Source organism: Candoia aspera, chromosome 3 (assembly GCF_035149785.1).
Source record: "Candoia aspera isolate rCanAsp1 chromosome 3, rCanAsp1.hap2, whole genome shotgun sequence".
Lineage (NCBI taxonomy): Eukaryota > Metazoa > Chordata > Lepidosauria > Squamata > Boidae > Candoia > Candoia aspera.
This window is the reverse complement of record NC_086155.1, coordinates 186,005,114-186,017,417: the sequence shown is the minus strand read 5'-3', so window position 1 is coordinate 186,017,417 and position 12,304 is coordinate 186,005,114.

Genomic DNA, 12,304 nt, shown 5'->3' with positions numbered 1-12,304 from the left:
TGAGCACACACGTGCTAAGGCCTATCTGTGGGCATTTACTGATTCCTTGCCTGGCCACAACACCCTTGTCCTCCCTTTCTCAAACCTGTCAGGATGCTTGGAAGCATTGCCTATTTAAGATCAAGGGGCAGGTAGATTTTAATGACCTTAATACCTTATTTTGAAAAAAGTATTGTTTCATTGTGACCAACATAGATCCAAACAAGAAATCCAGCATGGAACTACGCTTAATTCATCATATTTTCCAGAAGGCAGGAGATGCTATAAAGCCAACCAGGAAAGAAAATCGGTACAGCATGTTTGAAACATCTGTTTCTGGCTCCTGAATATCCCTGGAAGGAAGTTGTGATGTAAGGAATCTTCGAGGCCCTGTCAAGCATAGGACAACCTGGTATTTTAAACAACAATGTCTGTTATCCATTTTTATGCAGCAGAATAGACAGAAGTGGAAGGAAGGGGCAGTGGTAAAACGGCCTCCTACTTTTACCCAGTCCTTGGATTGGAAGAAGCAGATTTCCAGGGAAAGCCAGAAATGTGGCTATGCTTGTAGAAGGCCAACTGTAATAAAGAATAGTTTGAGAAAAGGTTTGAAAGTACAGGTAGTCCTCATTTAGTGACTGTCCTGTTTAGCAACCGTTCACAGTTATGACGGTGATGAAAAAGTAACTTTATGACCAATCCTCACATTTACAATCTTCACAGGTCTGTAAAGCAAAGGAAAGCTGAAGTAAGAGCATAAGCCCAGTTGCGGTTTCACTTAGGACCGCTTTTACCAAGGACCTAATTGTGGTTGCTAAATGAGGACTCTCTGTAATAGCACATCCCAGACTGAATATGAAAAGCAACTACTATCTTCCAAAATATTCAGACACACACAGGATATAGAAAATATCCCCCTCTCCCCATTTCATCTTGGAGGTCAGAAAGAGAATAATTTTACGACTAGAAGATTAACAAAAGCATTTGCTTTGCTCATCTAAATCCACTGATTGGGCAAAGCCATGGTCACCATGAAGTGATTCAACCTGCAAATATCTGGAGGACAACATTACCTTTGGAAATATTGGCAGGCATGTTATCTCTGGAAGGCAAGCTGGGCACAAGTTGTTGGACACAGGTTGTGACTGTCCTCTAGTTTCCTAGTACCACGAGATTGATAAGTGACTTCCTTTGGTCACTCCATTGATTTGTCTTGTGTTCTAGTGGGTGTGGATGTGTGTCAGTGTTCACCCTTTGCCAATTGCAAAATAAGGCCAAAGAAAAAGTACTAAGTGGTGGGAGAGAAAGAGGAAGTGTGTGCATGGACTGAAAAATTAACAGGACACAGAGATCGTCCCACCTACAAATGTTTGGTCCTCGTACACAAGAGAAGAGCGAGTCATTCAGCAGGAAGAGTAGTCAGACGAAGAGAGCCAAGTTCCCAGTTTTGCTATGAAATCATTGGGTGGGCTCCCTATGATCATAGCAACTGTGTTTTGTTTGTTTGTTTTACATGCACTGCACCATCTCATTAAGGAGAATGTAAGCTGAAATTATGTAATTGTCAGCCACCTAAAAAGATTTGTAGGCCTCTCTACTGAAAAGTTCAGGAAAAGCAAAAAAAACCCCAAAGGAACTACAAAACAGACTTGCATGTGCAGACTATGACATGATGTGGCAAATACCAGAGTGTAAGATTCACAAATTAAGCCTGTGCAAATAATTTGATGAAGCTATCGCCAGTTATTCCAGAAGACCCTGCTTGGGAGGCTCTCAAAGCAGCTGGCTCAAAATATTGAGAACTTGCAGCTGTTTCACAGCTACGAGGAGGGGCTCCAGAGAGATGGGTTGCTTGCAAGTGACATGCTTCATCAGATGACTTGCCCAAGCCTGCCATATTTTGGGGCTATAATGCACAGTTACCGTAGCATTCTGAATGCTCAGTGACTTTAGACATGCTAAAAGCAAAGCCTTCTATTGCTCCCATCTCTGGAGTAAGTATAACATTTCCAGTCTTAGAATTAAAGCTTGGACCACAATCTATGTAAATCAACAGAGTTTTGAACTCTCTTTCAAAATCTTCTCCTACATTTCTCTCCCATGCAAGCCCTGTGTTCCCACTTCAGTTGCACGACCACTAAGCAGTTTTGAACTGGAATTAATATTCAAATGTCAATGGTATAAACATTCATCTATCATTTGACAAAGAGTTTAAGCAAAAGGTCAGGAAACAAGCCTTATGCACTGCAAATCCAATAATTATGACAAATTTAATATGTATAGGTTAAAGCAAGAGCCAGTGTAAACACTTGGAAGAATTGGTTCATGTTTTTGAGCCCCGGAAAATGCAAGAATGGAAATATGCCCCTAGAATCTATTGCAGTAAAGAAATAGTCTAAGCCAATTTTTCCCTAAATTAATAAATAACAATAAGAAAATGTGTTTGTACTGGGAAGTTTTAATGGAAAGGCCTCAAAGAAGCAAGTCAAAAGAGGCATCTGGATCAGACTTAATTAAATATATAATAGAAGCAATCATAACAGGCACCATATTCTAAGCTGGGCTAAAGCAATAGATCTTGCACCTGATGAGGAATGAGAAGTCACCTGCTGTGGCAAAGTGGTTCATAAAACAGCTTTTCCTAACCCAGAACCCATTCTCTCAAAATCTGTGGGTCTAGAATGTCCTAAGTGTGCTAGCTGAGGTGGTGGTGATGGGAATTATCATCCCACACATCTGGAGGTAGCAGGTTGGAGAAAATCCAGCTAAGGTCTCAGATCTAGGATCTAATCCTCACTCATTTGTGAAGTTTACTGTGTGAACTTTGGCTAACTACCTCTCCTCAGAAGGTTATTGCAGTCTAAATGGATGGCATCTATAGGGCAGAAACCTTGCTGGAATCACTGCATGATCTCAATCAATAGGAAAGTTCTTTCCTCCCCCAAATCATACCAAATGATATTGCTTCTTTTGGTGAAATTGTATGCAAGACTGTCAATACCTCACACAATCTCCCATGCAGCCATTAAATTAATATGAGATTATTGTGTCAGTTTTGCAGTCTTGTAAGGCTTGGGTGACTTATAACAATTACGTTATTTTACTTGGAGGGAACACACCACTTGAGGGATTAGCAGTTGTCCTGGAGCCTGGGATACCACACTGTTCTCGCTTACTTTGACTCTTTTCCTATTATGGCTACAATCCTCACCCCTGAGTGACAATTAATTGCCAAAGACAATTAGTGTATAATTAGCTCTGAGCTGAAGGTCATTGTGCTTAGGAAGTGGCAGTAAATACTTGCAATAATGCAACTGATATTCTTTCTCTGATAAGAAGCATTTTTTAATTTATTCCAGGGAACAACCCAAAGAGTTTGCTTGGTCTTCAACTCCTGCCTGTTTCTTTCTACAAGTACAAATGCACCTGCTACATGAGAAGCCTGAAGAAGAGTTTTTTCTTAGGAGTTGCACACACACACACAGCCAAATGCAAAAGAAAACAGCTTCACATGACCAGCTTTATGAGCAGACAGAATGGTGGTGAAGTGAATGGGAAATAAGGTAAATGTTCTTCTCATTGGCAAATCAAGCTCCCCATTCCCTTCCAATCAGTCCTTTCACAAGTTACAGTTTGTTAAGTTGCCTGAGTTTTTCCCAGCTATCTTGGAATTTCAACTCCATAATCTCCGCTAAGCACGGTCGTTATAAAAGTTCAGACGTGACACACTGGGTGGAGAGCTGGCCAAGGAAGGTAACTGCAACAAGTTCATTGCTAAACCTAGATTTCAACTGGGCATTTCCTGAAAGATCAAAGGTACACAAAAACAGTGACTTTTCATCTTAGTAAGCCCTGACCATAGTTCTGAGCAATTCAGTGGTTCATGCTACTAAGGGCACTACAGTCATTGTACTCTGCTGGTGTCTCCATTCGCTGATTTGTCCATTCTGCTTGAAAAACCAAAACAAATTTATCAAAAGGGGGGAAATGACCAATTACAGCAATAATGCAGTTAAGGTTAGTTAATGATGCTTCTTCTACTGTTCTAAGCATCTTTAAAATGAATGTTTTTAATGAATTAATCCAGCTACTCTGGAATTAAAAGTAAGAAGAATGACATGCAGGGTTTTTTTTTCTTTATTTACATGCACTGTAGTTTTTACATGATCAGTAGCTTTTCTGAAAGGGTTATGTCACCATTAATCCTGTTCCACAGTGATAAACTTCTACGCTTTCTAGCGAGAGGGTTTAACACTCTTCTCTGTACAAAACTGTCAAGAGCCTAATGAAGACAAATTGTTTCCATATTTGGCTTCAGAAAATTAATAATCTTACAGCACAACTCTATTCATATTTTCTCAGAAGTACATCCACATGCACATTTTTGTTTTTTATTTTCTTCCTTTTCATCTCTCATTTATTTTTCTTTTAACTCTGTAATGTGCTTAGTTTTTTATTTGCTTCTTCAGTGAAAAGGAAAAGGAGGAAAGGAAGGAAAAACCTTAAGTTCTTTTGTAGGTAAATGTGCACCTTAAACATTATTTACTGGTTCTGCTGGAACTATCAGTCTGCAGCACCATAAAACACAGAGCACCATTAACTTGTTCTTAGCAGGAAGCTCAGTGCATCTTCAGTATTTATTATATAAACCTGCACACCTTTAACTGAGTCAGGCTGCAATCCTAAATATTCTTTCCTGGGATTCAGAGCAGTGCTACACCACATCCGTTCCAGTCCTAGCTCCCTTGGAAGCTGTGGGGAGGGGCTCGGCTCAGGCTTGAGCCCTGGATCCACCACCGTTGCCAAGCAGTAGGTCAGGCAAGCAAAGGGGATGAGTGAGGTGAAGGTGTGGTAGCAGCTGCCACTGTCTCTGAAGGGGCCACCTTCACACATTGTGGACAGTAAATATCCCTCTACTTCTCTCAAGACTTGTGAAGGTTCTGACTGGGAATAACGTAACTGGAAAATGATACCCTTCCTCTTCTTGTCTTGTCTTTGTCCCCAATTCACTTGGAAAGGAGTTTGGGTGTTCTAGGCAAACCAAGTGAATTGGGGAGTCAGGAGCAGGGAGGATGATTGCTAGAAAAATAGGTGCCCAGCTACAGCTTGGCCAAAACTCAAAGTTCTGGTCTCAGGATAAGACTGTAGGGCAGATATGTAGGGAGGAACAGGAGGTTCCCCGAGTGGCATATCACATTTTGAAGTATTTGTGGCTCATAAAACCAATACATTTAGAACTAAAATTATCTAATTGTTTCACTCAAGCAATATTCCTCAGTGTGCATGTCCTCCTTATATGTGGATTTCAACTCCCAGAATTCTCTGCAGTGGCTATGTAGATTGGGGGATTCTGGGAGCTGAAGTCCACATATCTGGAGGGACTCCACATTGGAGCAGATTTTATTTATTTAATACATTTATATGATCGCCCATCTCATATGCATGACTCTGGGGTGCTAACAATTAAAAAAAATATTCTAAGGTTCTATCTATCTACTGTATGTGGTTGCTAGGATTTGTAAATGACTTTATGGCACATAATCCATCAATCAATCATCCTAAAGTTAATAACTACACCAACTCTTTATTTCCTGATCAAAATGCACCATCCATTTTGTAATTCGGGACATCTTTCTGACCACCCTTTCCAGCCAGAATATTGGTGTGGCTGCTAGTTATCATCTCACTGCTTACTTCTGCCCTGACCCCAATTTACAGGCATTCCAGGCTGTAGCACAGCACTCACTTTCTCTTTCAAGTCTTTTCCATAGCCATAGCCCCCTGAGCATCTTCCTGTTCTGCAATTGCCAAAACCCGCCACTGAAATTATCATCCAATGCAGTTGAGCATAAGCACAATGCCTTTACACAGGAGCAATCTCATGTGTCCTGAGACTTGCTTTCACTACTGGGCCACCAAAATGCAGTAAAAAGAGCATCACAGCAAATGAGAGATCCATGCATATTTCCCATGATTTCCCCATTCAGCCCTCTCTGTGTGACATATGAGTTACTCGTGAGCAATAGCACAAATAATGTGCAAGTTGCGGAGATGGTGGGTCTAATGCAGATACAAGAAGCACACATAGGCTTCCCATTTCTTCCAGTGGCCTCTTGTTCCTCCCATGCATACAAATGCATGATCATTTTGGTGGCATGTTGTTGTTGAAATAAATGGATCACCTTTGTGCTCTGCCATTTTGTCTCCATTTGTTAGTGTTGGAAGTTTTGGCAAATCCAGCATGCCACATTAACATGTAAATTAAGTTGCCCAAAATGCAACTCTGAGGAAACTGTTTGTTGCCACTCCCACTTCCGCTCTCTCTCTTTCCCTTCTCTGCCCAGGGAGAGGCAGCATGGATGCTGCTCTCTTCATCAGGGCCATGTGCTTGGCCCTTGATGAGGGATTCTGCCCCTTTCTTTCACACATCTTTTGGCAGCTGTAGGGCTGAGAGTTTAGGGCAAACTATGTAATTAGAAAGAAAAGAAGAACAAAGGAACTTCATCTTTTTCCACCAAGATGGATGTAGCAGAATCAACAAAGAATAAAGTCAGTAAGCTTCTTTTTTACTTCTTAACCTAATGTGTCTAAGCGTGTGATTCTTTATGCTTGGGAGGGCTGAATGTGTAAGAGCAATAACTGTGTTTCTCTGGCATGCTCGTTGAAGCTATCTAAGATAATTTTCTTTTTCTGTGCCAGCTTCTCAGCTGTGTTATAAGCTCTGCTCCATTTCAGTGGTTCTAGCAGGCCCCATGAATTGGCTTCGGTTAGAAGAGAGTTGAACTACTCTGGTTGGGAGGCGTACTTGCTCCCTCCCACCTCCTTTCTGTGCTTTGTGGGCATGCAGGGTGTATGTGAGGATAATGTGGAGGCATCACTGAGATTGGTTCTGGCACAAATCACAGTTCAGTGGCATAGTTCTTGGGGGTTACCAGGGCTGCAAGAATCAGACTGGGTTAGGCTGCAGGTAATGTACAAGTTGCCTGCCACTGTGTTAGAAGTTTCCAGAAAAAAATAAAGAGGTTCGTTTGAACCTAGTGCAAGAGAAAACTATGGCTATTTTAATAATAAACGGATTGTTTGGGATTGAGATTGTCTTGATAAGGACTAAAGCAGCTTTTCCCCTTTTTTGGTGCACTCCAGATATGGTGGGCATCAACCCTTATGCTGGCTGGAAATGATGAGAATTGAAGTTCAGCCAGCTGAAGGTACCACTTTGAGCTAAGGAAACTGGACTGCAGCAATTCTCTCATGAAATACACAGGAAAAAATAAAAGCCTGAATCTTGTTCTCTCTTCTAGTAAACATGTTGACCTTGGAAAAGTTATTTAGTCCTTGTTTGCCTGGAATTCAGTCTATTTGTAAATTCAGTTGAAAGAAGCAAAGATCGGCTGGTGCGCATAAGGAGTGCTTGGTTATACACACACAGACACACAGACACAGACACACGGGGTTAAATCATTTGTATCTATGGCAAGATGGGATCCCACCCAAATTGCAGACAGATGTAGAAGTTTGCTGTAAGCAAATGCCAGGAGGAAATGCATGCCATGCATGCAAACAGCGAATAGAATCTGTTTGTGAGAACCACTTATAAGCCACAGATTTAATTGCAAAAAGGGGATCATTCATGCAATTTCTAAAGCACATGGACACAGGCCAGCACAGTTGTGAATTGCAATCTCCAAATGACTGTTCAGCACTAGAATTCTTGGTTGAAATATGCATGTGAGTGCTCAAAGGTAGTTAAATGAACAGCAGGGAGACAATTTCCAAAAAGAGAAGTTATATAAAGGAGAATTTTCATGTTCACTTTTTCACACATATTCCCTTGCCACAAAGTCAGACATGGCTCACTTTCCCAATGCAGTACATAAATGTCACTTCAAGAACAGACAGAATGATCTGTTATGCTTACAGAAACAGTGTCCGTGCATCTGTATCTTGAGATATATCTATACTAAATATGTATCTTGAGATATATGTATACTCGTTTTCTGCAACAGCACTTTGCTTGTGCAATAAAAAACCAAAAGAGAGATTCATCTATAGAAACAACACAGATTACAAAACCATTTTTAGGTTCAGGCATAATGTAACTGGTTAAAAATTCCTATAAGCAGTAACTGTTTAAACATGGGCAGTATATAAACTAAGGCATTTCATGTAAGAGAGCCAGTTTGGTGTAGTGGTTAAGGCATCAGGCTAGAAACCAGGAAACTGTGAGTTCTAGTCCTGCCTTAGGCTTAAAGCCAGCTGGGTGACCTTAGGCCAGTCACTCACTCTCAGTCCTAGGAAGAAGGCAATGGCAAACCACTTCTGAAAAACCCTCCCAACAAAACTGTAGGGACTTGTCCAGGCAGTCTCTGAGAATCAGACATGATTGAATTGAGTTTTTAAAAATCATATAAACACTTATTACATATTGACTATTTTTTAAATTGAGATGTATTTAAATCTATATTAAACTGAGATGTTGGGGTTCCAGACCTGGTGGGTTTCACTTCTAACTAGATTCTAAGAAGATGGGCTGTTAGGGATTCTGAGAGTTGAAGTCTAACTGCCCTGGAGAGCATTAGATCAGAAGAAATCACTTTAGAGCTGTGGTATTCAAACTGTGTTCCCCGGAACCCTAAGGTTCCGTTAGAATAATCCAGAATTTCAACACAACTGTTTCTGTATATATAGTATGCAATGTATTATTGCAACATTAACTGTAACATTTTGTTCAAATAAAATCTATGACATGAAATGATTTTTGTAATGGTTGCCTATCCTAATAGACTCAGACTCACAAGCAGGTACTTAATGATATCTGATTTATTAAAATAATAGTATGCAAATACAGAGAAAGCTGAGAATGAGTAAAAGCACGCCAAATACAAACTGAAAACCCTTGCCTCAAACGTAATCCCTCCCCTCGCCCTGCCGTTGCAAACTCCCCCCCCCCCCAGGTGCTGGTAACCGTTTGAACTGCCATCCTGGGAAAGTAACCTTGAACACATGAGATAACCCAAACACATTCCAACCCAGCAGCCAACAGATAACAACTCCCCGAGATGGAATCCTCCGCCCTTCCCAGATGAAACACGTATCAGTGAAATGACATGCGAAACGTTACGATGTACCAGCAACATTGGAACGGTGAACATGACATACCGCCCCCCCCCCAAAACTAAGGAGCAGGTTTCATAGGATAAGCGAGATGAAAGCGTCTAACTAAAACAGGAGATTGAACATCGCATGCAGCCACCCACTCAGGGTGGGGGAAATGCTTCCACCGAATGAGGTACTGCAAGGTGCCATGAAGCCTGCGAGAATCAAGGACCTCCTTCACCTCAAAATGTTGCTGTCCGTCAATCATAATTGGCCCAGGAGGTATAGGTTGCAGATGCCACTGATTGGAGTGGTTGACAGGCTTGAGCAAGCTACAATGAAAAACAGGATGTAAACGTCTAAGATTGTGAGGCAAATCCAATTTAAACATGACAGGGTTCACAACTCCCACAATGGGAAAAGGACCAACAAATTTAGGAGCCAATTTTTTCGAGGGCTGAGGAGACTTATTGAACTTGGTGGAAAGATAGACCTTATCACCAACTTTGAAAGCAGGTTGAAGGGCTCGTCTCTTATCAGCATGCAGTTTGTAGGCGGACTGGGCATCTGCCAACGCTTGTTGAATAACTGGCCAGGAATCACCCAGGTGCGCAGCCCAATCAGAAGCAGAACAGGGCAGTGTTGTGGGTTGAGGTAAATCAGGAATGGGAACAAAGTCCCTGCCAAACACAGTACAGAAAGGGGTGTGCCCTGTGCTCTGATGGACGGCGTTGTTGTAAGCCACTTCAGCAAAAGGCAGGAGATCAACCCAATTGTCTTGCTGATAGTTGACAAATGCCCGCAAAAATTGTTCAAGGGTAGAATTAAGAGCCTCTGTAGATCCGTCAGTCTCCGGATGCGACGCAGTGGACAATGCTTGCTTAGTGCCCACCAGCTTCAAAAATGCCCTCCAAAACTGAGAAGTAAACTGTGTTCCGCGGTCTGTGACCAAGCGGGAGGGGCTCCCGTGAATCCTGTAGATGTGGACTAGGAATAGACGGGCTAATTGCTGAGCAGACGGAATGGAGGCACAGGGAATGAAATGGGCTTGTTTGGAAAAGTAGTCCTTCACCACCCAAATCACAGTTTTTCTCTGACTAGGAGGCAGTTCAACAATAAAATCTGTGGAGATCTCCTCCCAAGGGCGGGAGGGACTGGCCACAGGCTGCAGCAAGCCTTGCGGTTTGCCCCCCTTCCATTTAGACATGGCACAGACAGGACACGAAGCAACATATTCTTTGACATCACATCTCAATGTAGGCCACCAGAATTGGCGGCGTACCAGGTGTAAGGTTTTCACGAAGCCAAAATGACCAGCCACTTTATCATCGTGAGATCTATTCAAAACCTCCCTTCGCAAACTGTCAGGGACATAGAGGCGGTTCTGCTTCCAAGCGAAGCCTCTGTCAAATGTAACATTGTCTCTATTCGCTTGCAACCAAGTGTCAGATTTCAGTTCTGAGAGAAACTTTTGTTGCAATTGCAAAGGAACCGCCGGCCTTCCCCCAGCTGGTGAAACTGAAGCTGAGGGCAGCTGCGCACGAGTCTGACTGCGAGTGACAGCTTGCAGTCCCAACTGGGGTTCCGTCCACAGTGTACCCACAATGTCAGGTGCCTGGACCGAATCCTGGGGTAGGCAGGCAAGCGCATCAGCCAGGAAGTTTTTCTTGCCCAGAATGAACCTCAATTTGAAATCAAAGCGACTGAAAAATTGAGCCCAGCGAATCTGCTTAGGACTGAGTTTACGGGGCGTGCTGAGCGCTTCCAAATTCTTATGGTCAGTCCAAACTTCAAAAGGACATTTGGCCCCCTCTAAGAGGTGGCGCCATGTGTCCAAAGCAGCCTTGACTGCAAAAGCCTCTTTTTCCCAAACATGCCATTGCCTCTCCATCTCAGAAAATTTGCGGGACAAATACGCACAGGGCTTCAGGCAGCCTGCAGCATCCGCCTGCAGCAAGAGTGCTCCAATTGAGAAATCGGAAGCATCCACTTGAACCACAAAGGGTCTAGTGGGATCGGGGTGTTGCAGAATAGGTTCAGCAGTGTACAGGCTTTTGAGTTTGTCGAAAGCCAGCTGGCATTCAGGTGTCCAATTGAGCAATGCTCCCGGGTTCTTTACCTTTTGTGTGTCCCCCAGCCCCTTCGTACGTAATAAATCAGTGAGAGGCAATGCAATATCTGCGAACCCCTGAATGAACTGGCGATAATAGTTGGAAAAGCCAAGAAAACTCTGGAGCTGCCTGCGAATGCGCGGGCGCTCCCACTCCAGAATAGCTTGAATCTTCGCAGAGTCCATTTCAATACCCTTGTCCGAAATTCTGTACCCCAAATAGTCAAGCTGAGTCTTATGAAATTCACACTTAGACAGTTTAGCATAAAGCTCAGCCTTTCTCAGTTTGCTAAGTACTTGCTTCACCAAGCACTCATGTTCCTCCACCGTTTCAGTATAAATCAAAACATCATCCAAATAAACCAGTACCCCTTTGAACAAATGCTCATGTAACACTTCATTGATCAATTGCATAAACACCCCAGGTGCCCCCGCCCATCCAAAAGGCAAAACCTTGTACTGGAACGAGCCCAGAGGACAATTGAAAACAGTCTTCCACTCATCCCCCTCCCGTATACGGATACGGAAATAGGCTTCCCTCAAATCCAGCTTAGAGAAGTTCTTCCCCTTGGCCAGATGTGCTAACATGTCTTTTATTATTGGCAAAGGATATTTGTTTAATATCGAAACTGCATTTAATCCACGGTAATCTGTACAAAGTCTCAATGTCCCATCCTTCTTCGCTCGAAACAAAATGGGGGCGCCCACTGGTGAATTAGCTGGTTCAATAAAACCCCTGGCCAAGTTTTTGTCCACAAACTCTCGCAGCGCTGCCAGTTCCTTTTGTGTCATGGCATAGATTTTTGGCTTTGGCAGTTGTGCATCTGGGACCAACTCTATTGCACAGTCAGTTTTTCGATGAGGTGGGAGTTGGTCCGCCTCCTTCTCACCAAACACATCTGCAAAACTCTGGTATTGCTCCGGCAAGCCTTCCAGTGGGGTGGCAGCCAAATGCGGGGTTGCTGCCACCGCCCTCCCCACTGCTGCCTGCGGAGCGTCGTCCTCCCCAGGGGCTTGATAGAAACCATCCCCAAAAGTCAAAGTCCTATGCACCCAATTTATATATGGGTTTTGCTGGACCAACCAAGGAATCCCCAGAATGACTAAAGGACCCCCCAC